The following is an 11,449-nucleotide window of genomic DNA, read 5'->3' on the forward strand; positions in this document are numbered from 1 at the left end:
CCTATGCATAAAACCATGTGGCTGACGCAGCTCAGAGCGGCGGGGGACCACACACACACACACACACACAGTATCCCACACAGTGGGGCAGCAGCGTGAGCTGACCGCCCCGTTCAACATACCTGGACCCTGTGGTGAGGGCTATGACGGGGCTTCTCTGTAAGTTCCGTCCAGCCTTTACTGCAGGTTTTAGTCCTGCACGTGGTAGTGAGGGAGCTCTTTTTAGAGAGGTCCGACACCCACAGCTGCTAAAGCAGCCTTCACTATCCCGGACCCACGCCTATTGGAAGGGGGGAAGGGATGTGGTAAATCGTTGAAAAAAGAAAAAACTTAGAAAAAATTCCAATGAAATGTGGACCTCTGTGGCAGCAAAGCCACAAGCCTACTAACTGTGTCGAGCACAGAAAAAACACTGAGGTACTCAGGAATATGGAGGGGAGGTGTAGTTTCAAAATTTATTTATTCAGTGCCTACTTCCTGTGGAAGCCGTCCATATCCCAAGAGTACTCCAGTGACACCTAGTGGATGAAAAAGAAAGGAGATTTGTAGATAGCTGAAACACCTGTTTCGTTAAGACAGTTGTTTTATAAGAGATAATTTGATGTCCTGGTTATTGCTTATATTAACTGGTCTATATGTTTATTAGACCAACAACTGATTTCGCCCCCCTTTCCCGCCCCCCTCCCCCCCTCCCATTTTTTCCTAAAAACTCCCCCCCTCCCCTCCTTCATTCCCATTGTCACATTCCTGTCCCCCCATCCAACCCATTCATCAGCATTTACAGTCACCACATTTGTGACTACTCCTAACATTATAGCCCTTATCCCTCCAGGATTCCCTATGCACTCACACATGCATTTCCTCACACACCTATTCACACCCCTACACCCACTTATCGAAATCAGTTATTGGTCTGATAAACATATAGACCAGTTAATATAAGCAATAACCAGGACATTAAATTATCTCTTATAAAAAAACTGTCTTAACAAAACAGGTGTTTCAGCTATCTACAAATCTCCTTTCTCATAGATCCATGTCTAAATGGACTTTAATATTACAACAGCAGTCCCTTATCATGAATAATTTTTATTTTCACTCAATGTATAAGTCTCCAAACTTGTCTTATTACTTTTTTAAGCTTACAAGTATCTACACCAGTACTTCTAATTTTATTCAGTCTCCCTGCAGAAACATCCTCGGCACACGCCTGGATAAACATAGCAGGAGACACTGTTCACATTAGTCCCAGCTGACCCGCCTCCAAACACACCTCCTCACACATCTCAGTGTTTGACAGGCTGGTTCTCAACTTAAATAAGGCGGCAGAGAGCTCTGGGAGCAGGCGATCAGGTGATCAAGCTCCCAGAGCGAAACGTACGTCAACTTCCGGTCCCGGCGCCCGAACTTCCGGTCGCACGGACCGCGGACATCGGCTCCACAGCTCGAACTCTCCCTGGCTGGAAACCTCTACCCACACTTGCGGGACTCCTCAGATTTCACACTGCCCACCAATGCATGCAGGCATTAAGGTTTGAACCGCACACCCAGTGAAGTATACTATTACAATTGTATTATAATCGGATCTCCAATTTCCACCAGGGGGGGCTCTTATATAGGCACAGCATAATTATTCTTCCACCATGCCCTAACAACCCAGAGACACAGTGGGGGGTAATATTCACCCCTTATATAGATTAATTATCGGCATGTAGCTGCAAATATCAGAAGTGCCTATTTCAAGGGGTTATTTGCTCTACCCCTCTTTTTATAAATTAATCTTTATTGTTATGATATCTCGATACTTAGTGCAACAAACATCATTTGTCATTTTTGAGAAACGTCTCTACTTTTCCTCATGCCAATTTGAATATATAGCAGCATTATGATGTGATATCTAATCATAGGAACATTCAGTAGAGGTACAAACCTTTAGGAGTCATTATTGGTAGGATTCCCATATGGGGGTAAAAGACACCCATTAGAATACGGTGTGCTTTTCTACTGCACAGTATCATTTCATATCTCCTTCTTTTGGGGGGGTAGTCCCTGTCAGACCATCTCAATTATCAATATTTGCCTGAAATAACCACACACTGGAATTGATTGCACAAACTGGAGATTTACTCACCTACGGTCAAACCGCACTGAGTATGCCCAACCTCGTCTGATCTTGGAAGCCATACACTGCAGGGCCTGGTCAGTACCCGGTTGGGAGACCACCAGGGAATACTAGGTACTGTAGGTATTTTATTCTCATCCCTTTGAGCCTTTCCAGTTCTTTGTGCAGCCCAAGGCATTTTGTTTGACTTGGATATTCTGACATGGGATAGCTGAACCCAATGGAGCATATTTACTCCCATTAACAATTTTTAAATCCTGAAATAAAGTAAGTTTTGATAACAAAGGGAGTAAACATATTTTCGCCTTCCCAAAATTTTTTATTCGCCTCAAATTTGTAATAAATTATCCATATTTGCCTCCTCCCTTTTAGTAAGTATATCTCAATAAAAGTTAAGTATTAATTCACTCATATTTTCATAATTTGTCACATATTTTTCTAAGTGTGCCCTGGAAAAGGCATATAGCAGCTCTTTGTCTTTTGCTCTTTTCTTAAGACCACATTTCCCATATAGTTTTCTGAACTACTTTCCGGGAGCACCACCAACCCATTGCTGAATTTATTTGTTTATGTATTAAGCATTATGTTGGTTTAATAAATCACCAGAGTAACATAAACATTACTAACATTGTATTCTGTGCAGATTTACCAATCCTTTAGCAAGTTGATTATACTGAGGCCTATCTCAGCTCTCAATCTGGCTCGAATCTAGATTCACTTAAATATATACTTACCATCTCCACCGCTTTATTATGACCAGTTTTAACTTAAAAACTGAATTGAGCGCAAAGCGCAGAACAGATGACTTAGAAAATATTTTCCCAACCGGGGAAGACACCAGTGACCCAGACCCAAACTGGGAAGAGGAGGTTTCAAAACTGTAACACATTTTACAACGACAAACTCGAACCAACTGGGACTTAACGAGCTTGGAGAACTATCAAAAACAAAAAATTGTACCCAGAGGCCTTAGGCCGAAACTCTTTCCGGCATTCAAATTGTTTACTGATAATCTCCAACAGGAATGGGAGACTACATTATTAAAATGCTCACATGAGCTGATTAATATTCTGATTAAACACAATAATCTTGTCTTGGATGACTGTACTAAGGAAATTGATAGAATAGCCAAAAATTTAGAACCTTGGGAACAAGACCTAAGATTCCAAAGTAATTTTGATAAAATCAAGAAAGAACTCAAAATATATGAACAAACCATAATTGACAGAAAGAAGAATAAATTCCTAAGGGACAAAAGGGACTTTGTTAATCAAAAAATCTTCCATTGGACCAGACCAATCAGAAAAGAACGACTCGTGGAGCGTTCACATACTCCCTCCTCATCAGAGGTGGATCTATCCAGTACGGATGAGAACGAAAGCTACACTTATGACCGCAGGAATACCTCAGCATCAAGATTGGACAGCAACTCATTGACTGTTTTTTTAGAACAAACCAGGGGGTCACGAGGCCACTCAACAATAGGAAAAGAAAAACGCGACGCAGTAAGAAGAAGAGGCAGGGAAAAATGGGGCTCACCACCTCCAAACCGATATCCAAACCGCAGAAATCAGAATTAAATTCAGATCATAACAAATTCAAAATAATCAACTTATCAAATCACATTCTGACAGAGGAACAAAAGACAGTCTTAGAAAAGGGCCTCACATTTTCACCAACCAAAAAACTGAACAGATTTCAGTGGCAAGTTAATCTACAATTATTTGGACGTAAACTGTTACTGGCCAAATTTTTCTCTGGAAACACAGAATCACCGGAGACAAGTGCTGACCTTGGAAACCTCTCATCACAAGAGAGGGATGCTCTGATGATACTAGAAGAACTTGCAGGATCCTCGGAGCCCACATCTTCAGCACACAGTAAAAGAGTGATGTTAAAGAAAAAATCAACCTTTTTTTCCAAAAGATACCATATGCCCAGAGGTCAAAGTATTCACCAATTTGGTATCCAGGGACTTAGATAAATTATACTCAAACAGGAAACATCGCCGATCCACAGGGAATCTTACAATCAATGAACGTAAGGCACTCCGGGAGATTAAATCTTGGACTGACATAGTTCTAAAACCGTCAGATAAAGGTGGAAATGTAGTAATCTGGCCAACGGACCAGTATCTACAACAAGCCAAAAAACAACTGGACGATAGATCATGCTATCAGAAGAGCCTTTTTGACCCAACAGAAAATTATACAAAACTATATATGAACATCATTGATAAGGCCTATCAACAAGGCACCGTCACTAAATCAGAACATGATTTTCTGTCTGTCAACAGTCCACAAGTACCAACGTTCTACCTTTTACCCAAGGTACATAAGAATCTCAGAGATCCCCCAGGTAGACCAACTGTTTCAGGCAATGGTGGCCTCCTTGAAAGGGCCTGTATCTTTTTGGACACACACCTTAGAGATCATGTGTTAGAACTTCCATCATACACGAGGGACACGACCGATGTCCTAAAGAAAATCCACGATATACAGTTAGAAGATACACATCTACTTGTCAGCCTCGATGTCGAGGCATTATACACGTCCATACAACATGATTTGGGCATCAAAGCAGTTGAGTACTTTTTAATGATGAAGGGAATGGATGAATTTCATACATTTCTAATACAATTACTTCATTTTGTACTAAACAAGAACTACTTTACTTTCAATAACCTCTTCTACACCCAGGTAAGGGGGACAGCGATGGGGGCAGCTTGTGCCCCTACTTACGCCAACCTCTTCCTGGGTTGGTGGGAGAGGGAATTTGTTTTTTCAGATGACCAAGAAGAATACACCAAGCATATAACACTTTGGACACGTTATATCGATGACATCCTCATCATATGGGATGGCACACAGGATGAACTCTTGGAATTCATCAAAAGACTTAATAACAACACCCTCAACCTCACCTTCACCTGTGTATATGACCGGGACAGTATATCATTTTTGGATCTCCGAATCTACAGAGACAGCAACAACATGATCTCTACAGAAATTTACAGAAAAGACACAGCCACCAACACTCTACTACATCAAACTAGCTCTCATTTCCCTCCGACCATAACGAACATTCCAAAAGGAGAATTTTTACGCCTCAAACGAAATTGCTCCAGTGATGATGTTTTTGAAAAAAGAAGTCAAGAACTAACGCTTAGACTTAAGGAACGTGGATACAGTATGCGGTCAATCAAAAAAGCTAAGAGAACACTCATCCGTACTAAGAGAGAATCTTTAATTTTTCACACCAAAACCAGCACGGAAGAGTCCCAGACCATAAGATTTGTGGGTGACTTCTGCGACGAATGGAGGGAGATTAAATCAATTCTACAAAAACACTGGCCCAATATACTTTCAGATGAAGATCTAGCCAAGAAACTCAACACCAAAATAGACCTAAGCTGGAGAAGATCACCGAACTTAAAGGATCATCTTGTCAACAGTCATTTTGTACAAAAAACAGTGAGAGACCCGATAGAGCAAGGAAGTTACCCATGTGGCAATTGCAAAATCTGCCAACATGTGATCAACAAACAAGAATTGAAGGACAGATATGGTGAAAACATTAAAATAAATGGCTTCTTCAACTGTAGAAGCAAAAATGTTGTCTACTGCATTTCCTGTCCATGTGATTTGAAGTATATAGGGATGACAACACGAATGTTGAAAATCAGAACACTCGAACACATGAGCAACATCAGGAATGCTGAAAGGAATCAACAAAGGATGCAACAGCTAACAACTATATCAAAACATTTCCTGACACATCATTCCGGCTCGGTACAGGATCTCAGAATACATGGCCTAGAACAGGTCAGACCAGGAATAAGAGGAGGTGACATCACACGCATGCTTCTCAGAAAAGAAAGTGAATGGACTTTTAAACTCAACACGGTGGCCCCAAAAGGTCTTAATGAATATCTCAACTACGGTGTTTTCTTGCAAGATTAATGCTCCAGCATAATATTCCAACTCTTAATCAGATCTTTCAAACAATAATCACCCACCAATACCTGCACCAACCCCACACAATAAGATAGTGACAGGCCTTATAGGGGGGTCTTTTTCACTTATATTGCAACATTTTGCACACCCACCCAGAATTCAAGTGTTTTTCACCATCAGCACAGAGTGTCCCTCACTATTATTACACCCCTCCATTTTCCATTACTTCCCCACATACACCCAATTTCCTCATCACAATTTTACCACAGTCCCTTTCCTGTTCCCACCCATACCAGCGCACTCAATCTCAAGGTTGGTCACATTCACACACTCATCACTTTTCACATCCCTTCCCCCCCCCCCCCCCCCTACGTTTGTTTTCCCTTTATTTTCCCTCTCCTTCCCAGTCGTCTACTCACACATACACCACCCACCATCCTCCCCTCCCCTCCCCTGCTTCACCATTACACGCACACATATACACTCTTTCTTTTCACTCCTCATCCTTTCCCCCACACATTCTTTTCATTCACTGACATAGGGCACTCATGCCTTTATCCCCCCTTCCCCCATCTTCTTCCCCCCCCCCTCCTCAACAATCTCTCACCCTCCCCAACCCTCCTCCCCCCCCCATCCTGCCCCACCCTCCCCTTTCCTTTCCCCTTTGTTTTCCCCTTTCCCCCCCATTTCCCCTTTTTTCCCCCTCCCCCACCCCCCCCTCCCATTTTTTCCTAAAACCCCCCCCCCCTCCCCTCCTTCATTCCCATTGTCACATTCCTGTCCCCCCATCCAACCCATTCATCAGCATTTACAGTCACCACATTTGTGACTACTCCTAATATTATAGCCCTTACCCCTCCAGGATTCCCTATGCACTCACACATGCATTTCCTCACACACCTATTCACACCCCTACACCCACTTATCGAAATCAGTTATTGGTCTGATAAACATATAGACCAGTTAATATAAGCAATAACCAGGACATCAAATTATCTCTTATAAAACAACTGTCCTAACGAAACAGGTGTTTCAGCTATCTACAAATCTCCTTTCTCATAGATCCATGTCTAAATGGACTTTAATATTACAACAGCAGTCCCTTATCATGAATAATTTTTATTTTCACTCAATGTATAAGTCTCCAAACTTGTCTTATTACTTTTTTAAGCTTACAAGTATCTACACCAGTACTTCTAATTTTATTCAGTCTCCCTGCAGAAACATCCTCGGCACACGCCTGGATAAACATAGCAGGAGACACTGTTCACATTAGTCCCAGCTGACCCGCCTCCAAACACACCTCCTCACACATCTCAGTGTTTGACAGGCTGGTTCTCAACTTAAATAAGGCGGCAGAGAGCTCTGGGAGCAGGCGATCAGGTGATCAAGCTCCCAGAGCGAAATGTACGTCAACTTCCGGTCCCGGCGTCCGAACTTCCGGTCGCACGGACCGCGGACATCGGCTCCACAGCTCGAACTCTCCCTGGCTGGAAACCTCTACCCACACTTCCGGGACACCTCAGATTTCACACTGCCCACCAATGCATGCAGGCATTAAGGTTTGAACCGCACACCCAGTGAAGTATACTATTACAATTGTATTATAATCGGATCTCCAATTTCCACCAGGGGGGGCTCTTATATAGGCACAGCATAATTATTTCTTCACCGTGCCCTAACAACTCAGAGACACAGTGGGGGGTAATATTCACCCCTTATATAGATTAATTATCGGCATGTAGCTGCAAATATCAGAAGTGCCTATTTCAAGGGGTTATTTGCTCTACCCCTCTTTTTCTAAATTAATCTTTATTGTTATGATATCTCAATACTTAGTGCAACAAACATCATTTGTCATTTTTGAGAAACGTCTCTACTGTTCCTCATGCCAATTTGAATATATAGCAGCATTATGATGTGATATCTAATCATAGGAACATTCAGTAGAGGTACAAACCTTTAGGAGTCATTATTGGTAGGATTCCCATATGGGGGTAATAGACATCCATTAGAATACGGTGTGCTTTTCTACTGCACAGTATCATTTCATATCTCCTTCTTTTAGGGGGGTAGTCCCTGTCAGACCATCTCAATTATCAATATTTGCCTGAAATAACCACACACTGGAATTGATTGCACAAACTGGAGATTTACTCACCTACGGTCAAACCGCACTGAGTATGCCCAACCTCGTCTGATCTTGGAAGCCATACACTGCAGGGCCTGGTCAGTACCCGGTTGGGAGACCACCAGGGAATACTAGGTACCGTAGGTATTTTATTCTCATCCCTTTGAGCCTTTCCAGTTCTTTGTGCAGCCCCAGGCATTTTGTTTGACTTGGATATTCTGACATGGGATAGCTGAACCCAATGGAGCATATTTACTCCCATTAACACTTTTTCAATCCAGAAATAAAGTAAGTTTTGATAACAAATGGAGTAAACATATTTTCGCCTTCCCAAAATTTTTATTCGCCTCAAATTTGTATTAAATTATCCATATTTGCCTCCTCCCTTTTAGTAAGTATATCTCAATAAAAGTTAAGTATTAATTCAGTCATATTTTCATAATTTGTCACATATTTTTCTAAGTGTGCCCTGGAAAAGGCATATAGCAGCTCTTTGTCTTTTGCTCTTTTCTTAAGACCACATTTCCCATATAGATTTAAGGTGCACCTGCCACAGACTTTATGGCTTTTAAAGGTACACTAGTCACCTTACATTGGCTTATATAGATTGCTAAGGAACAGCTAAGACAGGTTCAGGATAATAGAGTCCACACAGGGGTGCATGAGAAAGCTAGTGGCCATGGTTAATAAGAGTTAACCAAAGTTTTAGTATTAGAGTCATGTGGTCATGGGCTACATGCACCCCACCCAGTGAGTGGTAAGTGCAGCTGTGTACCCCTCTTTTGAGATGGCGAGTGCTGTGTTACGTGCACCCCACCCTTTGAGTGGCTAGTGCATTGCTGTACCCCACTTCTGGGGTGGCGAGTGCTGTGGTTTTCTTTTTGTGTATAAATATATATATATATATATATATATATCTTCTCTTTATTAGGGGCCCGGGCCCCACATGGTCTTAATCCATCTCTGCTGGCACAGTGACAAGGAGAAGCCCTCGCCTCTAGCGGCTCCAGCGTTTCCTGTCATGCAGATCGGGCAGCTTAAACTCACCCAACTCCTCCTGCTATTAGGGGCGTGAAACTACACCTTACTCCATGCCCCAGCGTTTGCTCTCCCTGCTGGAGACCCCGGTTGACCAGGGAACCAGAACAAGCGTCTTCTCCTCCGGCTACCTTGTTCCAGCCGCTGTCAGTGTGAGTGGTGTCCCCGGCAACTAGCAGAGGGAGGATGAGAAGGCATCCACAAACCTGCAGTGGATCTTTGGTAATATGGGGAGAAATGTCACAGGGGGAGGGGGTTCTTCTGTGCTTGGGGAAGATGCTCTATCTGGGGGTAGGGGGGGTCTTCTGTCCTTCGAGGTATATAATGGTGTTGGAGAAGCTGTGATGTGATGAAGTGCATTGAAGTGGGGGAGTGCTGTGAGGTAGGCATTGAAGGGCGGGTAGGGGTGCTCATCCCCATTTTTAAATATTGGAAAATAATAAAAGAACAAACATACCCCTCCCTTTTGAGCACCTGAATATCATTAAGCTGATTGAGCATCTACCATTATATATGTCTGTTGTGAGAAGCAGAGCGGTTCCTGCATTAGGAGGAGGTGCAGGCCCTGACATGCCACAAGGAGCATTATGGGGTTGCTCCAAGGTAGGTAGCTCTTAGCTTAGACATATTGTAGTAAGGAGCCATTATCATGTGGCTCCTTGCTGGTTAATAATAGACCCAGATTGGGGTAATCGAGGTGTGAGGTGTGGTGCCTCTGGACTGGCTGAGCTGGATGGCTTTAATGTGGCATACTTTTACATTCTATTAACACTTTTCACTTATTAATTTGTTAACACTATTTCTCTATTTTAATTACATTTCATTTTTGTATCACCTTCTCTATAGCTTCGGCTCCTAAATACTAATTTATTAACACTATAGTTTTTTCACTGGTATGCTACCCTGGGCTTTCTGGCTTATGCTGGTGTTTTGGGGTGCCACACCCAGCACCTAGATATAGCGCTAGGGAGCTCAAATATACAGAGACGCCTTGATGCGGCTTTGAGGCTTATTCACACATTTGCGCAAATATGTGTAACGAAGATCTCTGAATTCCAATATTATGTGGGATTTATATCTGGTTACTGTTATCATTCAGGGTGCTGGGGGAAACAATGTCTCTCTTTTTTTCTTACTGTTTAAGTCACAAAGTGTGTGGACTGACGTCACTGCACCAGATAGCCCAGTACACTCTGCCAACAGGTTATGGGCTCAGTCCCGTGCCCAGAACCGAGTGTACTTGAAGATTAACCCCCTGAGTGCTGTTTGAATAATCACAGTGATACAGTTTAAAGTGACATTGTATACAAGTGCAGAAAGGATGTATCGCACAGGACACAGCATGAGCTTTGCTAGGCTGAAAGGTTCAGAGAATTATGCTACATGGAAGTTTGCAATGGAAATGCAGCTTAAACGGGAAAAGTTGTGAAAGGTTACTATAGATCCAGGAACAGGTCCAAACCAAGATAATGTACACAGTGCCATCGGGATGATAGGTTTAGCTGTGGAGCAGCATGTCTATTCAATAGTCGGTGGGAAACTGTCAGCTAAGGACATGTGGACAGCCCTGCAAAATACATATGAAGATAAAGGTCTAATGAGAAGGATAAGTTTAAGACACATGCTATATGGAATGAAACTGAGTGCCTGCAAGGACATGAACGATTACATTGATAACTTATTGTCGATAGCTCAGCAGTTGGCATCTGTGGGGGCACAGGTGGATGAGGAAGAGGTCGCAATGGCTATGTTACAGTGTCTGATGCCAGAATTAAATTTTATGGTTGCTGCGTTAGAGTCAAACGAAACGAAACTGACAACGGCGATTGTAAGAGCTAAGTTTTATTTATTTATTACCAGTTATTTATATAGCGCACACATATTCTGCAGCGCTTTACAGAGAATATTTGCCCATTCACATCAGTCCCTGCCCCAGTGGAGCTTACAATCTATATTCCCTATCACATGTACACACAGACATTCACGCTAGGGTTAAATTTGCCAATTAACCTGCCAGTATATTTTTGGGATTGTGGGAGGAAACCGGAGTACCCGGAGGAAACCCATACAAGTACGGGGAGAATATACAAACTCCGCACAATTAGGGCCATGGTGGGAATCAAACCCATGACCTCAGTGCTGTGAGACAGTAATGCTATGCATTACACCATCCGTACTGCCCAAAGTTGCAGCAGTTCCAAG

At 42.7% G+C, this 11,449-nt stretch overlaps 2 pseudogenes; both read left to right on the forward strand.

Annotated features, from left to right (window-relative positions):
- Positions 1-2,129: 2,129 nt before the first annotated feature.
- On the forward strand, positions 2,130-2,248 carry LOC134949016 (5S ribosomal RNA; annotated as a pseudogene).
- A 5,989-nt stretch (positions 2,249-8,237) lies between these two features.
- On the forward strand, positions 8,238-8,356 carry LOC134948547 (5S ribosomal RNA; annotated as a pseudogene).
- Positions 8,357-11,449: the final 3,093 nt, after the last annotated feature.

This window comes from Pseudophryne corroboree, chromosome 1 (genome assembly GCF_028390025.1).
Source record: "Pseudophryne corroboree isolate aPseCor3 chromosome 1, aPseCor3.hap2, whole genome shotgun sequence".
Lineage (NCBI taxonomy): Eukaryota > Metazoa > Chordata > Amphibia > Anura > Myobatrachidae > Pseudophryne > Pseudophryne corroboree.